Here is a 15,152-nt window from a genome sequence, read left to right on the forward strand (position 1 = left end):
CAGGGAGGAGAGCCCGGCTGGGCCACACCTGGGGCCGCCATGCTTTTGAAATCTCGTTAAGTGAATCTTCCATAACGCTGAGCTGGTAGAATTAATGCTTGCGACTTGCATCCAAACACATTCTAATGGAAATAAAGCAGAAAACATATCCACGTGCTAACCTGTTAATAATATCATGGCTCTCTTGTGTGTGATGAGATCAACGTGGCGGAAGTGGGAGGCTGCACTGGCCTGCAGAGAGCAGCCGTCCTGGCGGGAAGGTTTTCTGCAGGTCGAGCATGTAAATGGACGCAGACCCTGCCGCCCTGTTCCGCACTGCGGCTTTAAAGAAGGTGTCATCTATCCACAGGAGACGTCAATGTCTATTCATCCCATCTGTATTTTATTTTATTATTTTTAAAAGATTTTTTTTATTCATGCATATAAGAACTGGGGTACAGGCCAGAGGTGTGGGGGGTGAGAGGATTCACCAGAGATAGAGCAGGGAACAGAACAGGCGGCTCCACTGAAATCCACTGCTGAGGGGAGCAGCGGATGAGACAAGAGAGGTCTGCTGTGCCATGTGGGTATCTCCCTGGCCGGCCGGGAATCGAACCCGTGCTGCAGAGGCTGCGGACAGATTCTGAGTGCTGAGACTTAACCCCTCGTGCCCCCAGGGAGGCCCCAACTATATTTTAACAAGAAAAAAGTAAAAATACTCTTTCCCTGCCGCCCGAGTAGCGCAGAGGCGGAGGCTCAGGTGCATTCAAGATTCGGCTCCACCCGTAATCCACCGCCGTGGCCGAGGAAGGCATTGCTGCTGGAGGTGTCATGGACGTTGATACTGCTTTGCAAGAGGTGCTGAAGACCGCCCTCCTTCACGATGGCCTAACACGTGGAATTCGCAAAGCTGACAAAAGCCTTAGACAAGCACCAAGCCCATCTTTGTGTGCTTGCATCCAACTGTGATGAACCCAAGTACGTCAAGTTGGTGGAGACCCTTTGTGCTGAACACCAGATCATCTTAATTAGGGTTGATGACAACAAAAACCTGGGCGAATGGGTAGGCCTCTGTAAAATTGACAGAGAGGGGAAGCCCCGTAAAGTGGTTGGCTGCACTTCTGTGGTAGTTAAGGACTATGGCAAAGAGTCTCAGGCCAAGGATGTCATCGAGGAGTACTTCAAATGCAAGAAATGAGCAAATAAAAAAATTGGCTCATCAAAAAAAAAAAAAAAAAGTAAAAATAGTAACAAGTGGTAAATGAAAGCGCTTGTTGTTTTGAATAACCACGTTCATCTTTTTCGTTCCCTGCCTCTTGCCTAGTCCATCCAAAGCTCTCGGCTGTTTGAAAAGATTTAAAATATAATTTAAGCAGCTAAGATAAAAGACGAACTAGTTTCTGGGATGGGAGAACAAGAGAGCTAGCGAGAACAGCGTGTGGGGGAGTGAAATATTCCAGCTCCCTGGCTTCCCTCCTTGCTGAGGCAAGGTTCGGAAAAGCCAGTCTGAGGAGCCTCCCAGGTGGAAGACAAATGTGTCGGGCCGAGGTTCTGTCAGCGGATGACTGAGGGCAGTGGCTGCGCAGCTGCTTCCTTCCTGGATAATGAAAAGCTCAGAAAACGACACCAGGGCAGCGCTGGAGAGGTGAAATGGCAAGAGGAATCTCAACAGAACTTGTTTCTCAGGGCTTTGGCCTAAAGATGAAGGGAAAGTGAGGGACAAGAGGCTGCGAGAGGGCCTCCCCGCCTCTCCTCTGCCCCTCACTTGTCTGAGGGTCTCAGTGTTTGAATCCTGTGTCCAGGGGACGCGCCCACCAGCTGTGTGGCCGAGGCTGTCAGGGAAGGGCCTTCAGGGTCACTCTCTTATGTCCCCCTCAATCTGTTTGCATCACGGACATTAAATCGAGAGGAAATGGACCTGTCAGGGTGCCTGCTGCCGCTGGCAGAGCCGAGCCCGCAGAGAGAGCAGCCCTGGCACCAGGGCCAAGCTGCTGGAGGATGAAGCTGCAGGCACCGGGGCTGCACTGCGTGGGGCAGACACGACCACATGCTACAGTCTGAGAATAAACACACGGAAAGTCTCGTCCTCCTGAGCATTCATGTAGAGTGCCTTGGGCGAAAACATTGCCTTTCCGCCTTTCTAGAGTCTTTGGCCATAAAATTAATTTGGCATAAGATAGATTAACAGGAATCAAACTTGATTTAATTGAAATAGGAGTCCCATAAAAATATGTGGCTCAGTTCTGGGCCTCCCTGGTGGTGCAAGAGGTTAAGCATATCACTGAGAAGCTGTCCGCAGCTTCCGCAGCACAAGTTCGATCCCCGTTCAGGGAGCTACCCTCAGGGCGCAGCAGCCCTCTCCTGTCTCCCGCTGCTCCCCGCAGCAGTGTGTTTCTGTAGATCTGCCTGTTCTGTTTCCCACTCTGCCTCTGGTGAATCCTCTCACCCCCTGCACCTCTGGCCTGAACCCCAGGTCCTGTATGCATAAATAAATAAATCTTTCCAAAAAATGAGACTCAGTTCTATTCTTAAATTTTACTTTTATTTTACTTAGTTCATCTGATTGTTTTTCCTGTCGACCACACATGAGTGAGAACTGGACTTTTAGCGGAGGCTGTGCGTAAGAGAATTGTCAGCTCTCAGTGCTGCACGTTTGTGGTTACATTGCGGTGGTAGCTCAGTCAGGAACATTGTGACTTGGGTGACCAAGGCAGGAGGTCTCCGCCTTTTAGACACAAAAGCACTGAATTTGTGAAGAATTGACAGAACAAAGGGGTTTGTGCCTGGGATAGTAAATTAGTTCATGAGCAACACGTGGTATTTGGACTGAGCCCTACAGTCCTTGATTTGGGGGCCAAGGACACTTTCTGCCCTGTGGTGCTTTAGATGGGAGATTCATCTCTTGCTCTTGGGGGACAACGCTGTTTCTCAGCTGCCTGTGGTTCCAATGGAGTGTTATGTCACATGGCACATTTGAGGGGGCATGTTCTGCGCCCCCTCAGCGTCTCCCACACTCACCATACCCCATGGAGAAGCAACGAGCTAAAGACCAGAGACAGAAAACGCGGGGCCAGAGACCCTGGTTCTTCCCGTCGCCCGGGCTCACAAGAGCCGCAGCTTCCCTCAAGCCACCAAGTCTCCAGCCTGTGCTTCCTGAGAATTGCTCTGAGGAGGAGAAAACTTGGGCAAGTGATGTCGTAAAACCAACCTGAACATTGCATAACGGCATTCTTATTGTTTTATTTTTTTATTTTTTTGTCTAAGGATAACTTTTAACAGGATTGGGCAATTTAGAATCAGAAAGAAACTCATATCACATTCTCCTGCACATCAAGAAATACTGGATTAAGGAAAATCAGCACCTTTCCAAGGTGGCAGATTTATAGGTACATACAAATATCCCTGAAATAGATTACGAAGCAAAATGAAAAATAGCAGATGATTCAAGGAATCGGAAGCCTTTTAAGCAGAGAAACACTCCGCGACATACAGATAAAATGTTAATGCACGGCAAAAATATTGAAGGAAGAAGTCCACCGATTACTAGTGGCTCTCCTTTGAGAGGAGAAAAGTGGAAGGTCAATGAGACTTAGTTTTGGTTAATACGTTTTAATTTATTAGAAGGAAAATGTAGCTAATGACAATATTTTTTAAAATGTATTTCTAAAAAAATATAAATGAAATCTCAATTATACCAAAAAAACTTAAGAGTCATCGCAGGCAGTTTTACAAATGTTATGGTGACTTATATTTCGAATGGAAGAAATTAGCCACAAATTTACTTAAGACCAAAGCAATCAAATATTTCTTGTTATATGCATTTAATTTTTTTTTTGGTGCATTTAATTCTGGCAAGTAAAACCATATGCATGCTGTCTTAGCTGGGTCAATTGTGAGCAGAAAAGAGGAAGGGGTTTAGGAGGCTGATTATCTCTATTTGATATCATTTTCCTAGCATAATGGTGAGTTTATCCGTAGAGTTAGCATAGTAATGACAATTTTAATTGATATTAATTCATTTAACTTGTACATAGTATAAAAACTGATGACACACACAGACACCTACACACCCATATACATATAGGTGATTATGCAGATTTCCTTAATGCAGATGAGTAAACTGAGAACCATTAAGTTTGAAACTATTTCAACTAAGAGATGCAGATGGAAACGAAGTGCAGGTTAAACTCAGGCGTTGCATCGGTGGCGCACGTCACTATCTCCACGGTAGAAAGCTGTGTTGAGTTGCAGGCGAGAGGGCCGGGGTCTGTGACTCAGTCATTTCTCTGTGTCACTTTCTTACTTTATTGCACGTCAAGCTTCTGAGAGGCGGACGCCCCCGAACAGCCATGAGGCTCTCCACCACCTTAGCTCTTAAGTATCTGCCTGCGTCTGTCCAACTGGGAGGAGATTTTGGAGAATCCCTGAAGCCTCAGTATTCTGGAGACAGAATGGTGCTTGCTGTAGCGTGTGCAAGGGAGACAGCCCCCCGTGCCCCGTTTTCCTCTGCGGGTGTTCAGTGCGGCTCACCAGAGAGCGAGGATGTGGCAGCTTCACGCAGACACCTTCTCTGCTCTCCGACCCCTGCCTGCCATTGCTGCTTCTTTTTTTTTTTTTTTTTAAGATTTTTATGTATTTATTTTTGCAGAGACGAACTGGGGGGGAGGGGTGTGCAGGCCATAGGTGGGGAAGATGAGAGGATTCCTCAGAGACAGAGTGGGGAGCAGAACAGGCGGATCTACTGAAATCCACTGTTGAGGGGGCAGCGGGGAGACAGCAAGGTCTGCTGCGCCATGTGGGTAGCTCCCTGCCGGGGGATCGAACTCAGGCCCTAGAGGTAAAGCACTGAGACTTAAACCCCTGGGCCACAAGGGGTCCCCCTGCCTGTCATATCTATAGAACCCTTCTATTAGGACAAACGCCCTCCCCAGGAGCTTCTAGCCTAATTTGAATATCTTAATAACATCTAAACAGTAGTTCTACAGAATGTAAGTTTACTGTCCTCAAAGAACGTGTTGTCCTCCTCGCTCACTCACAGATTTTCTTTTTAAACAATATGAAGTGCACAGATACACTGTATTAAATCAACAGAAAGGCCAAGATATTACAGAAAACAGAAACCATCAACATGTAGGCTGAGAGTTGATGAGATAGTCAGGGTGACGCCATAAACAAAAAAGCAGAAGCCTCGCTTCAGAGAAGCCTCCGCTGCAGTGGCCAGGCTGACTTTCCGAGATGGAAAGTCTGGTGTGAACCCCAATTACGAGGATGGAAGGGGAGCTTGCGGCGATGAAAAAATTCTAGCCCTTTGAAAGACGTAATTAAATGGCAGGAAGTTTCATTTCAGTGATTCCTAAGGCAAAAATGAATTGATTTACTTTTGTTTTTATTACTCCAATAAATTAAGACTTACAACTTCATGAGGCCTGTACATTTTAAAGCTCCATAATTGCATTAGATAAAGTATATATTGCACATCATTTATTTTATCAAGACAACTAATTATTTATCATCAAGTTTGGCCCTCATGGACACAAATACTCATAAATAATTTCTCTCATTTCCATCCTCTTTACAGTTCATTTTCAAGAATCCTCACCTTGTTGAGCTGTGAATAAACTAGAATATACCTGTAAAAAGAAACAGGACAATTTTTTTCTTAGCAAATTTTATTCAAACACTTAATATGAAGCCAGTGTGAGAAGCAACCTCTCCTGTCCAAACCCCAAGAACAGAAACAAGGGGTGAGGGCAGCAGGAAGTGAGACTCTGCATCCTTCAGGACAGGAGTCTGCGAATGGGAAGCCCCAACAATACACATTTTTATTCTGTTTATATCTCCTAGTTCTCATGTTCCTCTGCCCTTTCCTCATTAATATTAATGGATTTTAAGGACTGACCATCTTTGTTTTAAAGATTTATTTATTTATGCATACAAGAGTTGGGGTGAAGGCCAGAGATGGGGAAAGCAGTGAGAAGATTCACCAGAGACAGAGTGGGGAGCAGAACAGGCAGATGGATGGAAAACACTGCTGAAGGGAGCAACAGGGGAGACAGGAGAGGTCTGCCGCGCCAAGTGGGTAGCTCCCTGGCCGGGAATCGAACTCTTGCTGCAGAGGCTGCGGACAGCTTCACAGTGCGGTGCTTGACCCCTTGCACCAGGAGTGACCATCTTACCTGGCTGCCTACCTGCCTTTCCACAATGGGTAATACACCCCAAACTCTTTTTGTTGTTCCTTTTGGGGCCATTTGGCTTCTTTGATGTCCTGTCAGTGAACCTTGGCTTGGTTTTCACATTTTGTTTTCCTCAGAGCTTTCCAGATACACCGGGGGGTTCTGCGTTCCTTGGGATCCCCTTCCATCCTCATAACTGGGGTTCACACCAGACTTTCCATCTCGGAAAGTCAGCCTGGCCCCTGCAGCGGAGACTTCTCTGAAGCAAAGCTTCTGCTTTTTGTTTATGGCGTCACCCTGACTATCTCACCAACTCTCAGCCTACATGTTAATGGTTTCTCTGTTTTCTGCACATTTGCAGCTCTCTGCCCGAGGGCACAAGGGCCAGCACGTCCCCATGTTACCCGAAGACAGAAAACTGGCCACACAGCGTTCCTTGCAGCCAGCATCTTAAGAGATGACTTAATGAATTCTTTCTAAATTAAATTCCTTTGGAGTCACTGAAATCTTTCAAGCGGCATCTCAAAATTTCATACATAGAGTCTCAGCCACGTTTTCCTACAGTGAGATAGAAGCAAAGCAAGAGAAACTGAACAAGTTAACGCCGAATACTAGCGTATCTGTTCCAGAGCCAGGACTCGGGGCCCGGCCCTGCACCGTCTCTCTGGCAGTCACTCCAGGAACCCTGGGCCATCGGAGGGGGACACTGAGCTCTGAAGAGACATCAGAAAATGGAAGTACGTTAGCTGAAAAACCTGCGGCTGAAAGGATGCTTCTGAAAACTTGCCATGTTCCCTGCAAATGACTCCTAACAATAAATAGATCGATTTGTCTCATTCTGAAAAGGACAGGAGCAAAAGAATTTAAATTGGGGACATTTTATGAACCAATTGTCCTCAGCATTTTGTATCAGCAAACTCCAGGAGCCTTTCTCCACCCACAGAGCAATGCAATTTCTCTCTTTTTCCTTGAGTAAAGATCAATCACTTCTTATTTCCATTTGTCCAGCATACACATATGGAGTAGTTTGCTTGAATTTCCATTTGTTAATGAAAGTTGGGGTGTTCAAACAGAAAATAAAGATAACAACAGAAGACATATAACAGGAGAACAAGCATAGAGTGCCAACAATAATGCAAAACATAATGAAGGCAAAGTAGGAAAAAGATGTCCTCATATTATTTGAGTATCTTGACTCGTATTTCTTACAGAAATTTGTGTTATTGACAATTATATGAAAAGTCAGGGACACAGCACATGAAACAGAACTTAAAAGACAAAGAAATTCCTTTTATGTTATTAAGTGTTGAATCATTACAGATGAAATCCGACCTTGCATAATTTTCTATCTAATGTTATTAATAATATTATTAGTTTAGCTTCTAAAATTATAATTCCTTTTTGATTGAAAGGAAACCTAATCCCAGCCATATTTGGGGCATGATAATCTGTAAGGATATATATTACGGAGCCTTCCACAGTAAATGTCACCTCTAGCAGGTTACCTGGACTTGTCATTGAACTGGCCACCTGGGGTTATTTATGACAACCCACTCAGATCATCCCAAAACGCCAGAGACCGACACACTTTGAAAATGTTTCAGCCAAAGCACTTCTCATTGATCTTGATTCCATGAATCACTGAAATATCAACAATGAATTCCCTTCGTAGAACTTTTCTTAGGAATTCAGCCAAAACAAAAGTAAATCAGTGTCTTTGCTATTTTGGAGGTGATTTTCATAGACTTCAAGATAGCACTAGACTTTTTTAAATGTTTGTAGGTTTTGTGTGTTGTATAGAAATATTGATATTTTACAGACTCATCATTTTTTTAAGAAGCTTGGAAAATTACCTTACTGAAGACCAATTTCACCACCTTCCTCAAATTAATATGGCTAAGCCAATGTATTAATGTGATGTACCAATTTACAGCTTCATGTTTTTTCACTGGCTTTTGCCTAATATTTAGAGGATTCTTGATATCACTGTAAGGTCTAGGCCGGAGCAGGGATGGGACAGAAAAGGGGGAACTTGAAACTGCCGCCACCAGCATCCTGGAGACCAGCTAGACCTGGACCTGATAAGCAGGGATGAAAGAACAACCAGTTCTGAGAGAAAAAAAAACTTCTTTGAAAAGCAATTTCGACTCCACATTCTCCACCTCCTGGCAAGGCCAGACCCCGCCCTATAAAAGCTTACCCTGGTTCCGCCAACGCCAACGGGTGAGACTTCTCTGGCCTCCATGGGGGTAGGTGAACCTACCCAAGAGCACAATAAAATCTCTGCCTTTCAGAAACTGGGCCTGACTCTCTCTCTTTACTGCGCCAAAACCTTTCAATCACCACAGATCATTTTTACATTTGCGTCTCACTTTGTGCTTACAAGCAGGTTTTCTGTAGCTTCTTAAATGTGCATAGTTCTACCTTCAAGGAAAATGGCAAACACAACGTGTGGTGCCTGAGAGTCCAACTTAACGTGGCATTTTGCGAGAACACTACATAACCCAACACAATATTCACAGACAATAAAATATTCCAAAATCAACAGTATGTAAAGAGTAAAAATGAATAAATGCATTAACAAACAAAGATGGCCACAGGCAGTTCAAAATGATTCAGGCAATAAAGCTCTACACTAAGTCAATAAATTAGTTTTATTTAAAGTCTGCCTGGAACACTCGGCCAACCTCAGAGGATCCGATAAAGACTCGAGGCTAATGGACTATATCACAGTTATGCCTAATGCCTGACCCCCCCTGCGTCCCCACAGAAATGGAGCCAAAGGCCGGCCCTCGGGTGGTTTGTAAGGCTAATGCCAGATTTCCAACAATACAGGGAAAGCAGCAGGAAGTACAACAATTGGGCAGGTCTGAGTAAAAAGCCACAGTTAGTTACAATGAAGCACCTCAGCATGGGACAAGCAAACAGAAAATGCTAAAAATGCAAAGCCCAGGAAAAGTAAAAACAAGTGTCTCCCATTACAGCCTGTGGGTACAGCTCTGCTCTTGTGCAAACCATCAGGTAAGGTTCTGCCCTCAGACACACAGACCAAGGGCTACAAATGATGGGGTGTGTCCATGGCCACTGCCTGGGAAGAGAGTGATCAAGGCGCTGCCTACATTCTAACCCCCATGGGGCCACCTACAGGTCTTGCTGCGGGTGAGGAAATCACGGGTGCTCATAAAGACAAATATTTTGTATTTCCTTTTCCATTTTATTTTTTTAAGATTTATTTATTTATGCATACAAGAGTTGGGGTACAGGCCAGAGATGCTGGGGGTGAGAGGATTCACAAGAGACAGAGCAGGGAACAGAACAGGCAGATCTACTGAAATACACTGCTGAGGGGAGCAGCAGGGAAACAGGAGAGGTCTGCTGCACCATGTGGGTAGCTCCCTGGCCAGCCGGGAATCGAACCCGTGCTGCAATGGCTGCGGATAGCTTCATAGTACTGTGCTTAACCCCTTGCGCCCCCAGGGAAGCCCATTTGAGTGTTTTTAAGATACAAAATCAAACAATCAGAAAGATGTTTTATATCTTCTTTTCAATATTTCCTCTAGTTCCATTTTTTTTAACTTATACAATATGTACATTATTGTTCTAACTAAATTATTTAGTTCTTCACTTGAAATAATGTTTAGGCTGTTCAATTGTGTCAAATAGTCTCCATTATATATTTTAATAATTTAGGGCCTGCATATATATATATATATATATATATATATATATATATACTCAATATAAATGGTATCTGAAATTTATTAAAAGCCTTTTATCCTCAACTGATATCATCATGTATTGCTTGCTTCATATAATGAATTGGAAAACTTTCCATGCTATGTTCAATGACATAGAGAAGCAGCAATATAATGTTCTGGAAAGGACAAATCAACATGCTTGTTACCGTTTTTAACTTTACTCAACTTCACTGTGTTTTTATGACAATCGATATGTCATACTTTCCATTACTGAGGGGAATTTTGGTAATTGAAAAATTGAAACTATAGGTGGATAAAAATTATTCCTTTCTATAGATTTTTGATTAAGCGTGGTTTGAAATTGCATGTAGTTTTCTCTTAAAAATTCTCTTTATTTTAGTTTACCTCTACTTGAACCCATTTTATCTATATTTGCTCATTCTTCTGTTATTACGCTCATGAGTGTTATATCTATTTTAGTAATTGACTTTAAAAAACACACTTTTGCATTTATGTTTTTTTCATCTACTTTTTCATTTTCTATTTCAAGTGGTAGGTGGTTCAGCAAAATGTTCAACAGCTGAGCCCTTGTCTCTTTATATTTAAACAGAAGTATTAACATTGAGACAATCAAGGAGACCAGAAAATACCTCTGCAAGAGAAGATGCAAAATAAGAACTTAACATTACCTGTTCTTCTCTTGGACTCTCTTCATAAACATAGGGGTGTTTATGTGTGAATGGAGTGAGAAGGATCGCAGCAGACCCCAGGCCATCCAGGCGGTGTCACTGCTGTAGCTCTTATTAGCATTTCCCCATCACTGACCAGCAGTCTTGCTTTATCTTATATCCTGAAATTCTGTATAAGAGAAGCTCCATTTTCTGTAAATAATCTACATGATTATAACTCTCCTTTTTCTAGTTTTGTTTTCTAATTCTTCGTACACTATTTTCTCTATTTGTACACTTAGAATTTTTACTTTGTTTATGGATTTCCTGTAAGTATACATTTTATTACCTTGTGGACATCTCACATTTTCCCATTGCCATCTTAAATTATGAACACTCATAATTTAACACCCATACTATTAGCCCTGTCTCAGCACAGTTCCTGGAAACTACACAAAGCTGAGTGTGAATTTACACAATCTTTTTTGAGGACACAAACCCACACTGTACTTTTGCCTTATAATACAACCAGGGGTTTAATGACTAGCCCTTTCAAGACTGGCAGGAATTTTTATTAATTACATAGAAAGTCACTGAGAAGAAACAATTAGGTTTTCTTTTTTTCCCTTGATGCTCCAAAGAGCAGGATATTGGCTTTGAAATGATATGCCTAAATACATGAAGTTTCTACTGTATGTAATATTTGCATGCTAAAGTTAAAATCAATTTTGAAATAAATACCAATATCCATTTATCATTAACTCAACATTCATGCATGTGGAATGATGAGCTTCCCTCTTCCTTGCCAACTCTCTCCCACCTCACCTCTTCCAGGCACAGTGTAGGTGTGAGCACACATGTGTGCATGTGTGTGCACACTTACCACGATATGGCCTCTATTTAGACCCTGGGTGGTAGTTACCAGAGTGTCTTCTTTCTCATTAAGAAGTTCTGCTTAGTGTGGAGTTAAATCGATGCAGGGTCCAGTCCAGGATGGACCCAGGACTTGGGTGGCCTCTGCATACAGGAAGAGGTGGGTTCCTTCTGGCATGAGCCAGAAATAAAGGCCTTAGGATCCGGAACCTAAGGAGAATGCAGCTTGAGAAAAGGAAGGGAAAATAAGGAAAAAATCTGTCAGCATGCAAATAAGAGAAGTAAAGCAAGAAAAAGAAATAGCCGTTCTGCCAGCAGCTGTGCTCAGTGGTGTCCTTGAATGGGGCACAGATGATAATGAGACCGTGAATGTTTGCGCTACTATGTCCTGCCAGGTTTCGTAGGACATAGAGGCAGTAAAATATACAGTGCGCACGACCTGTCTCAGAACCCTGAGTACTGCTGGCCTTTACACGCCCTGCAGCTTGACTGAACTTTAAACTAAACCTTAGACAGGATTCTTCCCAGCTAGAGACCCTGACCCACAACCCACCTTTTCTTCCAGCATTTGTTTTAGAAAGCTTGCAGTTGTGATTTCTTTCTCGGCTCCTTTTGAGATGCAAATCTTCTCCCAGTCTTTGCCAGTCTTGTGACTCAGGAATATCTTTCTTGGTAAAGGACCCTGGAGTCATCCCTTTGAAACAGAATGGAAAGACAATAGCATTGCTACTTCCCCGTCTCTGGGGAGGGCAGGAACCTAAATTATATAAGCACTAATTAATGCCAATTAAAAAAATGGCCCAATCCAATAACCAACTCCCCAGCTAACAGCTTCCAGTGCTTTTCCAACAAGTCACCTCCAAGCTTCAAACAGCCTCACCCCTTGTCTTCCTGCAGCGGAGCTGACTTCCATCTTGCTTCTTGCAGTAGTCTTGCACAAAGTTCTCCGTCTCTGTTTAACTCTATCTGGAGTGATTTTTTTCTTTGACATTTGAACTACTCAAGAGCTATGGCGAACACCATCTAGGAAGGAACAATATTTGATAAAAAAAACAAAACAGAGGGAGAAGCTGGTCGTTATAAAACAATAGACTAAATTAAATTGTACAGATATATCCTACGGTGTGAGTGAATACAGAGGAAAACCCCAGTAATTGGTATGAACAAAGCACCAGCGTTTTCTGGAGGTGAAATTCAAGTTACAGCGGGCTTTTCCAGCCGAGGAGAAAGCATAAGCAAAGATCTATGGACGTTACCTATGGACGGGGTATTAGACATAATTGAGATTAATATACCTGATTAAAATGGATGCTAATGGTTCACAGGGACGTAAGGGTTGTGGGGTGTACAATGAGGAGGAGGTGTTAGAACCCAGAGGGCTGGTCAAAAGTCTCAAGAGATAATTTAAACTTGAATTAGAGCAACGTCAGCTTGGATGGAAATGTGTGGACAGAGCTGAGTCACAAGGCAGCGGTGGAATCACTGTGCGGTGTTGATGTAATGGATGTGGCCAGCACAGGGCAAGAAGAGAGAGGCCTGGTGCTGCCCTCCATCCCAGGCTTTCTCACCGTGCGGCTGACACATGTCCCAGGAGCCCTGCCCTCCCCCCACTCATTCCAATGCTCCTATGTGTGTCTGTGTTTGTGTGTGTGTGTGTGCGTGTGTAGAAGAACTGGGGTGTAGGTCAGAGGTGTAGGGGGGGAGAGAATTCACCAGAGACAGAGTGGGGAGCAGAACAGGCAGACTGACTGAAACACACTGCGGAGGGGAGCAGCAGGGAGAGAGGAGAGGTCTGCTGCGCCATGTGGCTCCCTGGCCAGGAATGGAACTCAGGCCACAGCTGTGACAGCGCTGAGACATAACCCCTCGACAACCAGGGAGGCCCCCAGTGCTCTTAAATACCATCTATATCTAAGAGTAGAATTGGAATCGTAGTGATGTGCTTAATATGGTATATACAGATGCTGATTTGTAATGATGCACAGCTGAAACCTATAAAATGTGATACTACAGTGTTACTTCAATAAAACTCACAAGCAATGAAGCTGGGAGTGAGTGAGGAAACAACGGAGTCTCTGCAAACACTTCCGGATAAATGAGTGTCTGGGTGAGGAATAATAAACACTAGGAAGATGAGGTTGGGGTTGAGATTAAATGAGCACATACATCTAGTTGTTGTTTCAAGAATAAAAATCGTGGGCTCCCCTCAGAAGGGCCTTTGGTCTGTCAGCCTGTTCTGTTCCCCACTCTGTCTCTGGTGAACTCTCTCATCCTCCCACGCCTCTGACTGTACCCCAGTTCTCGTATAAATAAATAAATCTTTTAAAAAAAATAAAAATTGATAGTACTCTATCAGACGAAAGATGAAGACAATTGTATTCACTAAATGTCTATATTTGCCAGGCAAGCCTTAAATTCAAAGGATCATAATGAATATTCAGAGTAGCTATTATTATGCTGATACTGAAGTTTTAGAAATTGAAGACCAATGAGTCATATTTGAATCTGAATCCCCGATTGCCCCACACTCACTGGAACTTTAGGTAAGCCACTTAATCTCTCTCATGCCGAAGGCTTTTTCCTCCACTGTATATTATATCATTTCCTTTTTCTATATCTCTAGAGCTTCCTTTCCTGTTAATATGAGCTCTGGGCATAAAAAAAGAAGACACACACTTAGAAAATTTGACCTGGCAGCTTAAGTAATTTGCCCAAGGTCATTTAGTGAATCAGTGGTTGATATGAGGGTAAGAAGCTATAATTCCTGCTCCAATTTCCTGCCTGAACCATTAGATTGCTCCATCTGTTTTGATTCCATCATTAATATGAAGTCATATTTCTGTCTCTTAATAGAAATGAACTGATCTACTGGCTAAAAGTGGAGTGTGAAAAGGAATTTCCATCGCTTTAAATGTATTATTATTCCTCACCTGTACACCTTTGAAGGTGGTCCTGTTATATATTTAAATAATGTGAAAAAGCCTTTGTAATACCAGTCCTTAATTATACCTGCAATAAAAGGGAATAAAAACAAAGTTCTCATTAACATGAGCATCAAATGAACCTTTTTATGCTAAACATTAAGTTAATATCTGATATTTTGATAATATGTAATGGCAATATTTTATAAAGATGAAGCATTCGTTAATACCTGCTTAAGATAAAAGTAACACTACATTAATTTGATCTGATTAATGTTAGTACGATGCACAATGATACATTGATAATGACTGGCCACTTTTCTTAAGTGTTAACTGGTATATTATTATATAGTAGATGAATTGAATAGCTCTTGTAATGCCACTCTTCATTATTAATTCAGTTAATTAAATGCATGTCATACAAACCATTAATAACTTGATAATTCACCTCTCTTGGATGTTGTCAAATCCTTATAATTCAATAAGAGAAACACTAAATTTATAATTTAAATATTTGATACCTGTGATTTCTATTCTTATGAAAAGGAAAAAGAATTTCCCTGTTTTTATCTAGAGTGCTGAATTAGGGTATTTCCTAGATATTTGTAAATTTAAAATATTATATGATAGTATGGGTTATTGACATTTGATAGTTCAATCTTATTTTTATAAGTTGAATGTCAGATACTTCTGATCATTGTGATTAAACTCGTATCTTTCAATTTGTGTGATATATTTGTCATCAAAAGCTATTTGACCTCTACTTCTCCAGATTACTTATACACACTGGTAGCATAGTCCATGCAAATTCCAAAATCATTATTTTATCAGACAGTCACC

The 15,152-nt window shown here is 42.4% G+C and overlaps 1 pseudogene across 1 annotated transcript; it reads left to right on the plus strand.

Annotated features, from left to right (window-relative positions):
• The first annotated feature begins 786 nt into the window (after nucleotides 1-786).
• On the plus strand, nucleotides 787-1,343 carry LOC311179011 (small ribosomal subunit protein eS12-like; annotated as a pseudogene). The gene has a single exon. The product of its transcript is annotated as a small ribosomal subunit protein eS12-like (transcript).
• Nucleotides 1,344-15,152: the final 13,809 nt, after the last annotated feature.

The sequence above is a fragment of the Talpa europaea genome (genome assembly GCF_964194135.1).
Source record: "Talpa europaea genome assembly, chromosome: 10".
Lineage (NCBI taxonomy): Eukaryota > Metazoa > Chordata > Mammalia > Eulipotyphla > Talpidae > Talpa > Talpa europaea.